At 29.1% G+C, this 15014-nt stretch overlaps 1 long non-coding RNA gene across 1 annotated transcript; it reads left to right on the top strand.

The window, feature by feature from the left end:
• Positions 1–13574: 13574 nt before the first annotated feature.
• Positions 13575–14203, top strand: LOC139906152 (uncharacterized). The gene is made up of 3 exons (XR_011781483.1): positions 13575–13788; positions 13842–13979; positions 14042–14203. It is a non-coding gene; the product is annotated as an uncharacterized lncRNA (long non-coding RNA).
• The last annotated feature ends 811 nt before the right edge of the window (positions 14204–15014 follow it).

Genomic DNA, 15014 nt, shown 5'->3' with positions numbered 1-15014 from the left:
GATGGAAAAAATGTACATTTATGGTTAGCTCTCCTAATACCTTTATCTACCACGTTGTACATATATAAAAAATCCCGTTTGATTTGTTTTCTTATTCTTAAACGTAGGTAGGTAAAATATTCTTATATAAGAACTGGTTAACATAAATTTTATAGAATATTTTATTTTAATTTGTAAACTCGGATTATGAATTTTCATTGTATAAAAATAAAAAAGTCATTGGCCTTAGTAAATTTTTATGTTTTGAATGCAGGGTTGAATGAACTTATAGCATATATGATGTTGCTATGTACTATAATAAATTATTAATGAAGTTTTTGGTCAATAAACAGAATACCGCGGTCCCCGGTTATCCCAGTTTTTGGGAACCAGAAAAATACGTGTTATATGAACTATTGAAAATAGTATATGGCAGACAAATTAATTGTAAAATAATTTTAATATTTAATCTTATTTGATTATTTACTTATTTCTTAATCTGTTCATTTCAACATAGGAAATTTTAATAATCGGAACTTAACCAATATATATTCAGCAACCTTTTAAAATTGCAATTTTGCAAAATAGGGATTAACCCTAAAGTTTCAAGTCTAGGTATGAAATCAAACACTTGTAGGACGCTCCCCCTATGTAAAATTATACACTTCCTATTATATGAATACATACCAAGTGGTCCATTAAAATCTGAACACTTTTATTTTTAAACTTCAACAAAATATGATTTATTGATTAACAATATAACTTCAACAAAATTAATACTATTAATAAATGTGAGTCTGAGCTCTATTTATCCTTAACGTATGCGTCCTTTGCAGCCTTGATGGCTTCTAGGCGACAACACAAGGGCTGGCATCCACTGAAGATGTAATCATGTATCATGGCGTCCCAGTGCTGACTGGCAGTGAATTCAAGGGCCTCAGCATTTGTATGATGGAGACTTTAGGCCTTCCCCTAGACATTAACCAGGAAGGTGTATTGGAGGGTGTTGGCATCACGTATGTAGGGGGCAAAACTGGTCAAAATACTCTTTTTAAACACATAAAAAGAGTCTTGCAATAGAGGAGATTGTTTTCTTATATTGCTGGTATCAAAAGAAGCTTCTCATCCATCAGGATGCTCTTTTACCCACACTTTATTTATAGCTCTCTGAACATTGTGGTATAAACCCTTGATATTTCTTCCAGGGGCTCCCATGGACTCGAAGGGATTTGCCTGCGCTTTTTTCTTTAACTCCTCCACATCCAGTTTGGCCTTTATGACTAAGTCATTTTCTTCCCCAACATTTTGGACTGACGGTGAAGACGGTGGTCCTGGAGATACCCAAATTCTTGGAGTGTACAAATGGAAATTACGTTGATTAAATTGAAATATTTTTTTGCCAACTTATACTTAAGTTGGAGAGCTAATGTTTGTTTTGTAACTAACTGTGTATGCTTTTATGTATCGGAATATAAATTAATTTTAATTGCCATCTTCATTAATTATTGAAATAGTAAGTATTCAGATTTCAATGAACCACCCGTTAGTATGAACGAATTAATCAAGAGCAAAAAAAAAAAATCTTTCTACCTCAATATATTGTTTTTTTATAATTTATCATCATAATATTAAAAAAATGTGATTTGAGGGGAATTCACTGTACTATACGGGGAGTCAAAATGATTCCAAAAACTGTGAACAACATTTTTATTCACCCTCCTCTATTAATCGTCATACACAAAATATTCGATTAAAGTTTGCTTAATAACTTGTTAAGAAGTGAAAATATCTGTCAATATGTGACAATAGTAAAGGATTTAAAAATTGACTTTTATAAGAGAAAAAAATGTCATCTAATATTTTTTCAAAACATTAAAAACTATAATTCTAATTCAACTTTTTGTATTACTTGGTAAAAATATGTCAAATTTTGTATTTAAAAAAATATAATAACTTTAAATAGAAAATACTTAAGTCATTAATAGAATACAAGCTTTGATTTCAATAGCATGATATAAGTTAAAATGTATTTTATTACTATAAAAACACTCCAAGCAAAAGTTAATCTTAAATTTATAAGCTCCAACATTAATTATTTTTATTAGGAAACATTTTTCTATTTTAATGTGATTTTATATGAGTCCTTTAATTTATTCAATGAATTTGATAAGATTGATTGATTTATTATACATAAAATTCCCAGATGAAAAATAAAATATAAAAGATTTTTGTCCATAGTAAATTCAACTGGGGAAATATATAATCACATTTAAAAAAATTCATCTTAATTTTTTTTAATCATTTTATATTTGGTTTATATATTATACATTACATACATATAAAAATGAATTGGAGCCAATTTGTAGGATATTATTTTTTAGAAAATAAACATATATTTTGTGTAATAAATATAAATCACACAATAAATATTGATATGAAACTTAGATATTTGAGTCAAAAGAAACAAAAAATTATCCAATATAAATAGCCAAATAGATAATGACTTACAAAAATGATAAAATACATCCCAGTTGACAAAAAAATAGGGATATGGTGGAACGATAATTTAGATAAATTTCCTAATGTTTCCATGTAAGCTTCACAATATCTTGCAACAACATAATATCTTTTCCTCTAAATTATTGTCTTTGAGTTTTGTTTCTCACCGTCTAGTTACACATACATATAATATCATTAAGTATAAATTACCACTTTTTTTCCTGTATCCCATAGATTAAACGCTTCATTGGTAATCAAAGGCCTCTGTATAGAGAAAAAAACTTTATTTCAAGTTTCAAAAATAATTTTATTTGTATCAAGGACGTGAGAAGGATCATATATATTTTTGGCAACTTTATAATGTGTACATTAGGGTGAAGCAAATTTCCCAACTTTGTGTTAACAAGTTTGTATTCTTTATTAATGTATAGCGTCTAACGAACACATCTGTGCAGTTTCATTGAAATCTATTAATATTTACGTTGGGTACATTGTATACTAAGTAGCCCATTCAAATCTGAATACTTAGAACTTTAAGTTACAACAAGATATAATTCATTCATTATTAATATAACTTTAACAAAATGAATATTATAAAAACATGTGTATCGAAGCACTTTTAATCATTAATGTAGCCGCCCTTAGCAGCAATAATGACTTCCAGGCGGGGAAAGGGCTGGTACTCGCTACAAGTGTAGTCTTCTGGCCTGGTGTCCCAGTGTTGCCTGACAGTGTCTTTTAGGGCCTTGATGTTTGGCTGACAGACACTGCAGGCCTTCCCCTCCACATTTACCGAAAAGGTGTAATTATTGGTGTTGGTATCAGGTCTGAAGGGGGTTAAAAGTGTCTTTTCAAACTCATTCAAAAAAGTCTTGCAATGGAGGAGATTTGTTTTTTTTTCATTGATGGTACCAAAATTGGCCTCTCTATCCTCACAACGCCCTTTCCACCAACTTTTTTGATAGCTCTCTTGACAGTCTAATGTGAAAACCCAAGATCACTCGCATGGACCCTCATAAACTTGAGGGAATTGGTTAATACTGTTTTCTTTAACTCTTGGTCCGGTTTGGCCTTTTTAAAATTCCCTTTCTTTTTCTTCAACGTTTCAAATTTGCTGAAAGTGTAGACGGTGATCCTGGGTACGCCCAACTCGGTGGAGTGCATGAATGAAAATTCATAAATCACGTTCAAATATCATTTTGTTGCCTTGTAGGTAAGCTAGGAGCACAGGATTGTTTTTAAATTTGTCATATATAATTTTTACTCTATATTTATTAAAGATAAATATTTAAATCCTGTTTTTAAATAGTGCAAACCTATAAATAGGAAAAATGAAAACTAATCTTAGTGCACAGCCAATGAAGTAAAAATATATATTGACATTGTTTTGAAAATCTCTTCAATTTCATATTAGCAAATAGTAATTTATATATATATATATATTTTCTTATCATGAATCCTAAGCTAAAAAATATCTCTATTAAAAAAAACACATTTAAGAATCTAGTTATGTTATTTTTTTAGTTTATTTTATCTTTTTCCAAAAAAAAATTCGAATTTGTGCTGAAAGTAAAAATAATATTTACATAATGATATGTCACATTTATGTTAGTTTGGTCCCTGAAAAGTATCGAAAAAAAAGTAAGGTATGTATTCGTCAAAATTTAAGAATGTTTTCTACACAAGCTTCACCCTCATGTAGATATTTTTGCAAGTAAGCAGTAAGTAGATTCCATTATACATACCTATATATTTTCAGTTCCTCATTTCAGGTTGGTCATCCGAGAGTTTATTGCACCGTTTTCCTTATTTAGAATGGTGTTTTTACATATAAAACATGTATACGTTAATAGAAGCATTGGGCGTGAAGACTGCAAAACATGTTTAAAACGTGTTGTCTACTCATAGAAATCTTACAGAAGGTCATAAAATAAAAAAATGACTAGAACAAATTTATTCAATTAAGCTGATTTTTTTAACATAATGTAAAAGGGAATTCGACATGATAAATATGATATTAGTTGAAAAATATTGTGTGTGTTGTTAAAAAAATTTACATGGTAATCCTGACAATTTGAAAAAGGTCTAAGTGAAGAAAAACTTAGCTGTCGTGACATTTTATTAGATTAGCTACAAGAAGTTAGGAAGGAAATAAATACAAGTTATAATCTTTATAAAGCAAAGACGGAGATATACGAGGGTGCTCTGAAAATTTCCAACCTATAAAATATATACGAGCAATTTTTTTGCGAATTCTTATTTTTATTTTTCAACATAATCTCTTTGTAATTCTAGACACTTCTTCCAGTGATACTCCCATCTCTGTTATCCGCCCAAAAAGTACTCATCGTTTTTCGCTGCAAAAAAATTGTTCACACTTGTTATTTTTTGGCTCAATTACTCCATAGGTTACACATTCAAATACAAACATTTAATGACAGCTCGATACTAGATTTTGTCAATTAACACACTCACATTACCTCACTCAAAACACTTTTGGATAACAACTATTCATATAAAATGGCTGAAACTTTTGTGAGTTACTCTCAACAGATGGTAGATAGATGTGACTAGCTTTTATTTACGAGTGCTACCAACTTCATGTTGAAGTCGGAAACTTTTCAAACCTTCCACATATTGATTGTTCCAAAATGCTTATTTTAAGTGGCGATATTTCTACTCAGCATTGAGATAAAATGAGTAGAAAGACAACCTTATTACACCTTCTGTAAAGAGTTGGATAAATATGACCAACTGGGGAGTTAATATAAAAGAATCCAAAAAAGGACATGGTAACTCAGAGGATTCTGAAGGATAGTCTGAAGGATAGCAGTCATGAAGTTTTATTAATTTGCCTGCAAGGAGCTATGAAAAGAAGGATATAAACACAAATATCAATCCGTACCTATAAAAGTTATAGAGAGGAATTACTTTGATATCGATCATCAAACCTACCTTGAGTCCAACAGAGACTTATAATTATAACTCTTCTATAAATTTTCAGTGTTTGTCTTTGTCCTTTATGAACACACGCTCTCTATACTTATACATATATTCTTAACTCAATAATAAAAGAAAAATGATAAGAGCTTTATAAAATATAAAAACACTGTTAAGATACCCAACTCCTAAAAGTATAATTAATATATATAATTTTGAAAAATTAATATAGTGACCAATTAAACGAATGGATAAAATTAAGTCAATGCTTAGATGATCTATAGAAATATTTTCTTTGGTAGAAAATATGGCCTTTTTAAATTCAAACTATATGGTTGGTGTTGTTATGTTTTTACTTCCATTATTTTCAAAATAGACACGTGTTGCTGTATTTGTATATTGTTTCTCCGATTAAAAATAACATCATGAATTACTTGAAAGAAATAACAATAATTTAGCTGGAGACATTTGATTCAGGGTGACCCAAAGAGGTAGTGGATTTCATTTCCAAGGCCTATATTACATATTAACAGCTGCTTATTACCAGATATTAATCCAAAGATGGGCACTCAAAACCTTAGGGAATTCAGTGCAGTGACAATATTTTTTTTGCAGGTTGAATGTAATTAACTGACATTTTTATTTATTTTAAAATATTTGATTTTTTTAAATTACAATTTTCTATCAAAATAACAAATTTTGTTTTGCATTTTTGCTATAAATCATTATTTACAGGTATAAAAGGCACACCTACAATGAAAACCCGGCTGTGAAGCAGAATAATTTAGAATGTAGTCAAAATTCTGCTGTTTCAGTAGAATAATATTTAAAACGTACTTTTTCTTTATTTTCAGAGTTATTTTGAGCAGGGCATAGCAGTCTTATTACCACATAGTTACAACACACAGGGAATCAATATCCATCAAATAAGGGCACCATTTCAGATGATGCGGGATTCATTATAAGTACTTTTTCAAATAGTTTGCAAAATTCAAATTTTGATTTAATTATTTTCTATTTATATCTGTCTTTAATTACAGTATATGATGAAATATTAATATATTTTTTCTATTACAAGAGCATATTCAATGTAAATAGTATATGAAATCAAATATGTTACAGGCCAAGAGATTTTTATTATGTAGTTTCAGGCAAGACAAAGAAAAAAATCTTAATAAATTATATTTTTTCAACAACTTTCTATGTTGAAACAAATTTCCTAATCAAAGTATATATATACATCAAATATAATTTCATCAGCAAATTGTATTCGAATGAATACTTATCTTTCAATTTTCTTATTAAATTGTCTATGTGATAAGATTAATTTAATTTTTTTAAATACATTACTTCCAATATATTATAAGTGTTTTGATAAATTCATTATTCATTTCAGATAATAATAAATGCATTATTAAAAAAATTAAATCTTCCTTAATATATTATTTATCATTATTTATTAGATTATTTAACATTATGTCAGTGTCCTTTGAGATCATTTTGTATTTTCAAGAAAATGTGTTTTAATGTCATGTGTACATAATTTGTATCTTATTAAAAATGAATAATGTGTAAAAAACAAAAATGATTTAAAAAAGTGTATAATGCTGTATTTGAATAAGATGACAAATAATTTATTTTTGATATTATCAGAGTTAATATAAATACTTAATTTAAAATAAACCTCTCTGTGTGTCCTTTGTCAGCAATATTTTTTTCTTCTATTTTATAATTATCTTTTTATTGTTCCTTGAATATTTTTATCCATTTCTTTTACCCTTCAAATATATAATTAATTGGTTATCCTTCAATTTCCAATACTTTTTTATTCCTTTTGAAATTTTAATTAGTACTTTGGCTTAATAAGTCAGTAGTAGATTAAAATAAACGTCAGCTATGGCAAAGATTAGAAAAAAAGATAAAATAATACCTTGGTGTACAAATGCCGCAGAATACGCATTTTTATTAAGATAGAAGTTGGCTAAGATTTGGCGAACGCGAGAGCCACTTCAATATTACGTCTTAGTCATTTCTGTTGTGATTAATTGTTTAGATATACAAATTCCGGTGCAAGAACGCATATATTTTTGTTGTAACGGCATTACTATACAGGATGATGATTTCAAATACGTAGCAAATTTCGACTTTAATATCTTTGCAAGTCTAAGATATCTATTAATGAAAGTGTTTTCATCATATACACCTGACAAAACTCTCACAGAGAAAAAATAGTGTGCCATTATTGTGTGACTCTATGCTAAACGCATGCCCAAAGACGCAAATATTCTAAAAAGCTTAAATTGATGTTAATGGATTTGCCATTATGTTAGAATTGTAAATTGGTCATGTTTGTCCAAATTGTGTTATTGGAACCAAATTTATTGGTGAAGAAACCAACATTTTTAAGACCTATATGTAATGGCCAAAGGAAATATGGCAATAAACACCCACATATCACTGTTGACTTTATGTGGGCTTCAATTTTCAAGGTAGTGGTCACATTGACAATGAGTTCCTACTCAAAGGCTATGGTTAAAGCTGGGGGTTGTTGGTTTTCGTGATTGACACCAATATGGACTCCTACATCTAAGAACAGAGATTTGTCAATTGAATACATATAATAGGGCAGCAAAACGTGGACTTAAGACATGGATTTAGAAATAGATCCATGAATTTTATATTTCAATAATAGCAAAAAAATACTATTAACAAAACATATAGGCAAGGATTTAAAAAAAAAAACTATTTTCACTCAATATGACCACTTTCGTTATCGATCACAGCATTTAAATGCCACCTAAAGTCCATGCAGGAGTTGATGACAGACTTCTCTGACAAATTATAGCATACAGCCACGATGAAGGACTTCAGTCCACATTTGGATATGAGTTCATGTTGGTTTCCTTATCCAATGTGTCCCATAAATATAGGTCTAGTGGGTTCAAATCTGGTGAGGAAGGACGCAATATCTTTATGGAACAGAATCAAGCCATGTTATCTGTGCATAAGTTTTTGGGGTACCTTCCTGAGTCCACACGTAGTTACCCTCCGGATAGTTGGTCGACAGTCATCTCAAGATGGTGTACCTAAGCATCTTATTGTAGGCCTCCTGGTCGATTTTCAGTCCATCCTTGAAAAACAACTAAGGTATCTTCATTCCATCCGAGGCCAAAACACCGAGGACCAGTCTTTTGGGCCGAATATTTTGTGTGGTAAACCTCTTGGACCTTTTCTTTTGTTTCTCCAAGACAGCGGTTGTACAGGCAGTTGTGGAATGGATCAACAGTCCAAATCTTCTTGTCTGAGAGAATTTTCACTATTGACCCTTTTGCCTTGATCCATGTGAGGATTTAATTGCACCTTTCGAGCTCCTGGCTTACATGCCTTCTGTTAGAAGGTGGCATGGGCTCCTTGTGAAAGAAATTAATCCCAGGTTGTGCTTTATAGCTCTCTTGATGGTCCTAGGAGCAACATTCAAGTCGTTGGGAGGCTATTCATCGACTTAGTGGGATCCTCCTTTACAATCTAGTTCAAACTTAACAAGAATTTTGTATCCCTCTTAAAATTATGTCCTCTACTTCCTGCAATCTTGATGAGTTCTTTTCCAATTTTTATTTATTTTGCCCAAATTAAAAACCAGGCTCCTATAACACATCATATGACCCCTCTTTTGTCATATGATACATTTGCTCCACCGTCAATGCCTCTTTTTTTATATTTATTCATATCATACATGCAGACATATATACTAAACATAAAGAATTTTTAAAAAAAATATTAAAAAAAAACCGTCATGTGCTGTTTCAGAGGACAAAACTATTGCTTTCAAGTGTTCCCTATAAATTGGCTATCCACATTTCAATTTATTGACTGTATATGTCATATCCATACATTTATTTCACAAAAGAAAGTACCTTCTTCCTTATACATATATTGAGTAAAATCTTTGACGAAATCAACACGTAACATTACCACGGTAAGTGTTCAGTAGTTTTATAATTGCATTATGATCTATTATTTGTATTACTAAAGTATTTAATATGCAATAAGTAGATACATGGGTATGGATAAAAAAATCCATACAGAAGGAAGAGTAGTCTATATTTAGACCAAGGTTATAAGTAACCAAATACCTGCCTTGATAAAGACCGTTTTCCTCCCTTTCCAGTTTTGCTTTGCAATATATATCGTGACTTTAAAATATAAACATGTTGCTGTGCTCGAGACTAAGTAACTTTTTTATTCTTTTACTTAAGTATTCATTAGCACTTAAACCAGTGGACAAATAGAGGTTAAGCACTTGACGTAACAGACACAACCTTCTAACAGCCTCTGAGTGGCAAAAGGATTAAATAGACGCAACAATTTAGAGCATATATTTTGTTTTTAATCATAAAAGACATCAACAATTGGAAACAGCTGCTGCACAATCGAACACATATTATTTTTTCTGAGGAAGTTAAATGTCTAAATTCATGTCACACTATTGTTTTAGTTGTTAAATTACTTCATCATAGCTTTATACCAATAATGTTAGAAAAATAAGATTCCGTATTAGAAAAACTTTTTCAGACGGCTTTGTGATAGCTTGACTCAATATTGTTTGCGGGCATGTAAAAAAATAACACCAGCAATTACAAAATACGCCAAATTTAACGGTTTTTCATCGATAAAGACGAAAATGCAAGGCAAGCAGCTACAAATGCAGACAGTGTTTATGGTACAGATACTGTAATATCCAATTATGTGGTAATTCGTGGTTTATCGGTTCTGTTCCGGCAATTTTTATTTCAAAGGTTCACCCTGCTATGAAATCCCAATTGTCGAAAATGTGGAATAATAATTGAAATCTTGGAGTAGCAATGTCATAAAAGTATTGTTTTGATTGTCACGAAGATAAACAATAATGGAAAAAAAAATTTTAAAAATCCATTAGAAAATATTGAATTTTTTTTTACATCTTTTATTATTTTATATATTCATGTTTAAAAACTGGCAGACATGCTATCCGTGACCAAGTTTTGAAGATCATTGTAAGAGTACATTTATCTGATAATAAAATAATATATCCTTCTGATATATGATCTTCTTTATTACTATTATTTTATCTTAATATGCTATATAATATCAAAAGCTTGTATTTCAACACCTTGAAAAGTCTAATTGTTTCTTCTTAAGATCCAATGCATACTTAAATATTATTCATATTCGATTATTTTTAAATGCTTCAACTATCCCTAGCTTAGAAAACAGTTGCAACATTTGATTGGTCGTATTCAAATGCAACTAATTGAAAGAAACTATTGACTAATATAGATTCTAACAAATGCAAAAATAGATGTGGATTTGGTGTACCCAGATCCTAGTTATTGACCAAAAGTGCTGGAATTATCTTCTTTCATGATTACTTTAAATGATTTATATATATTTTAATCAGTGTTGTTTTTTTCAATGTAAGTTGACTCAATGCGTATTATTTAGAAATTAGGATACTATTATGACATATACAATAAAATAAAAGTATTCAATAAATGTATATATGTGTTATGTTAGTTTTCATAGAAATTGTTAATAAATATTCCATCTGATTTGATTAAAATATGTTTTTTTCCTAAAGCTAATTTCTTTGTATTAAATATTTACATATAAATATAAAATATGACTACTTATTCATTTAGATTAATAGGTCTCTTTTATAGTATTTCACCTTTCCCAAGTCAACAAGGCTAATATTTTCTGTTTGTGGCCAAATAATTTTCCCCAATTGTGAAACTATTTTTTACTTATTAGTTGCAAATTGTCTTTGCTGAATAAAGAAGTATTCAGATTTAAATTGTTCCCTTATATAAAAATATTTTTTAATAATTTTTGGTGGGAATCGTTCTCATCTTTTAAATTAAAAATATAAAATTCATAAAGATAAAAAATGGACCCCATAATACAATGACAATTTTTAATTGAATGAGGTAATGTTGCGTCATAAAATTGACTTGTTACATTCAAGTTTGATACTTTGTGATGTCATATTTCCATCATCATTTTTTTTTTCTAGGGGTAATTCAAATTCAACCAATCAATATTTAGAGCCATACTTTAATAAATATATGGAGATGACAAGTATTAAAATTTACTGACTTAAATTGCAACTGTTAATAACTACATATTTTAGTAAGGTTACACCTACCTAATTTTCTTTTTAAAGCAGCTGCATTATTTCATCCAAGCATCATATTCATGAAAACGTCTGCGAAAAATAATTTATACACTCCAAATATTTCTTTTTTTTAGTTTAGAACAATTAATGTGAGAAAATATGCAGAAAGTTCAAAGATGGCAACATGATACAGTGTAAATTTTTGATGTCGGTGAGGTAACACTGTATAAGCTCAAAAAGTTATTTTCTCTTATCGCCCAACCTTTCCTCTTAAAAAAAAAAAGCATTTTAAACAAGTTTGGAGTTTGTCAATCATTAAATTAATTATATTCATCGATTATGAATAGATCATTCAAGTTTAGTTAATCTATGTTTACAACACAGATAAGAGTTAGATAAATAGAAAAATGAACAGGTTACATAAAATTATCAGTAAGTTTGTATTTTAGTGGACAACGTCAAGAAGTATTTTAATTATTGCTATGATCTTATATGGAATCAAAGAATTATCCAGGGAAATATAAGGCCGAACCTCTTTGTACCTTTTTTTGAATAATGATGTACAATGTAAATACTCGCTATTTATTAAAATAAAATACTTTTTATTATTCAGGAAGTTTGCAGATTCTGCAGGCCAAAAATTAGTGTGAGTCTATTCTTTGCTTTAACGTAATTATTTATTGCTTCACATCAAGGTAGAGGAAAAAATTATGTACATAAGGCAACAAAGAATAAAAATATCCTCAAGGTATTGTAAGGTATGTATAATTATTATCATTTGCCGACAAGTTTCAAAACAATTTTTTTTTTTTTCGAAAAACCTTATTTTAAAGCAATTTTGTCTTTGTTTTTTAAATAAAAACATAGTGTATAATAGTTTTTAAGAACCATTTTGACTTGAATAAAATAGGAGTTAAACATATGTTGCTTTAAAAAACGAGCAATATAGAAAACATTCTATTTTTTTTTCTAAAATGAAATATAGATTAGACAACTTTTTTATTAAATTGTTTCGATACGACTTTACGTATTATGTAAGAATATCATCACTCCATTACTTCAATGAAGTATTTATCCCTAACAATGATTAAAATAACTTTGTATTATCTTAATATTTCTGTACATTTCTATTGTTAATTTATAATTTCCTGTATTCAATGATTTTTAGAATAGTACTTCATTAATTTTTTTTGTTATTAATAGACTCTAAAAATAATTTTTCGAGGTTTCAAACAACATTTTTTATGCGTTCTTATTATTCAAATCCATACAACTACAATAAAAAGAAAAAAGGGGGCTTATTTTATTTGCAAAAATATCACCTAGACAATTTTTTTATACATATATGTTTGTTTTCTATTTCTAGTATACAGTTTTTATTTTTTAAATTCATAATAATACATTTTATATAACATACAGGGACTATACAATAATGCTAGCATGTACCAAAGGTGTCTAATAATGAAAAAGAAATAACATTGACCATTGTCAATGAGATTTCCCCCGTTCCTTCCTTGGCCAATAACTAAGGGTGATAATTTTGGTAAGAATAGAAAAGCGTGCGAGCAGAAGAGAATAAATACTTATGGCATCATTGATTAAATAATATACATCTTCTTCTATCAATCAAGAACGTCATCATTCCCGCCTTTATTATTCAATATTAATATAATATTAGATGGTGATAGTCGATAGAGAACTGAATAAAATGCCTAAAATAACGTCGCCTTCTGTCTGGATTTCTGAAAATGGAGGCCCAGGAATTTGGAAAATACTTACCAGATGAAAACAGATGGTTTGTTGGATTTGTCGAAATAAATGTGCATTTGGTCTCCTATCTAGAATTACACGCCACTCATTATTCTCATCTCATATCAAGAGAATGGATATTCATCTAAAAAATCAAGTTAATGATGAATACATCAAGTCAGACTTTAACTATGATCTCACAAAGATGCTTATTGCATGTAATATAACCTTATCCATTGTGATCATCCTACGTTCAAAAAATTTATGGAGAAATTCACGGGTAAACCTATCCCTTCCCGAGGAACCATCATTAAATTAATGGAGGATGTTGGTACTGATGTCATTTATAGAAATACATATAAAAATATTTTGAGTCATCCACACCAAATGACGATCAAGTTATCAGTAAAAAGTATAAAATATTTACTAATTTCGAAATGGAACTCTGAATTTTGTACTATCTAACAGTAAGTATTCAATTTTTTTTTAAATCTAACCCTAAAATATGATTCTATTTCAGCCAAAATTATCAAGAATTATCATACACAACTCATTCAATGGCAAAAAAGTGCTTAAATGGTCACAACAACGGGAGTAGTAGCTTTGGATGGTTTGCAACTAGTTTGTCTGAGACTAGTTTCTTCACTTAAAGACTTGGGTATGATCATTAGGTTTTCCAATATTACATAGTCAATAAATATTACTTCTTTATCACTTAAGGCTTAGCTATGGTTGATAGGCTCCAAGAAATGGTGTTCAGAAAACTCATAAAAGGCAAAAACAACTGCTTAAATGGTCACAACAACGGGGGTAGTTGCATTGGGTGTAGCATTATAATTACCAATTGTGTATATATGTTGTTATATAAGCATAAATAGCGGAGAAAAAATCTTTTTGATGCTCTTAATAAGGAGTAATATCGCCGGACATTACTAAATAATTAGCTTTTGCTCTAAATCTTTACGATGTCATGTTAGAAAACTAAGTCAAGAATGGTTGCCTGAATTGTCTTATCAGTTAAATTTGACTGCATGGATTAACTTTTCTTTTTTTAGATAAATATTAAATAAATGAAAGTGGGATTCTAAAAGCTGTTCTTACTAAGATTGGAAGAAGATATGGATTGAAATCTAACATTATTTTATGATTTACTTTATTATTAATTATCATTAAAATCTCATCGGTAGAAATATATCTATCCTGTGCACAATTGTATATGCAACTTGCACATAAGGAAAAAAGGTGATGATCTTTTTATTTAAACTCCACGTCTGGCTTGTATTTTGCAACCTCAAGTTATGACATATTGAAATGAATTCCGATGTTAGAACAAGAAGATATTATTTGGATCAATCTATTATTTCAATATTCTGTATTTATAATTTATTGTTATTATTAGTTATATGATTCTAATTGTTTAATTTTGTATATTTAACTTAAATGTATGATGGTTTATTTTTTAGTATGTAGATCATATTTAATTTAAACCTTCTATTTTAAATTTGGAACTTCAAATATATTTCGAATTACTCTTATTTTGTCGTTTTATTAGTTATTCTTCTGAGAATATGGTTCACAATAAATTACTATTTCATGGAGTGTGACGTTTCCAAATCTACTGTAACGGATAAAAATCGTCTAAGTCAATTATATGTATTATATCTTTATTAAACATTTTGCTAATAAATACTTT

This window comes from Lepeophtheirus salmonis, chromosome 8 (assembly GCF_016086655.4).
Source record: "Lepeophtheirus salmonis chromosome 8, UVic_Lsal_1.4, whole genome shotgun sequence".
NCBI lineage: Eukaryota > Metazoa > Arthropoda > Copepoda > Siphonostomatoida > Caligidae > Lepeophtheirus > Lepeophtheirus salmonis.
This window is presented reverse-complemented; position numbering and strand designations above follow the sequence as displayed.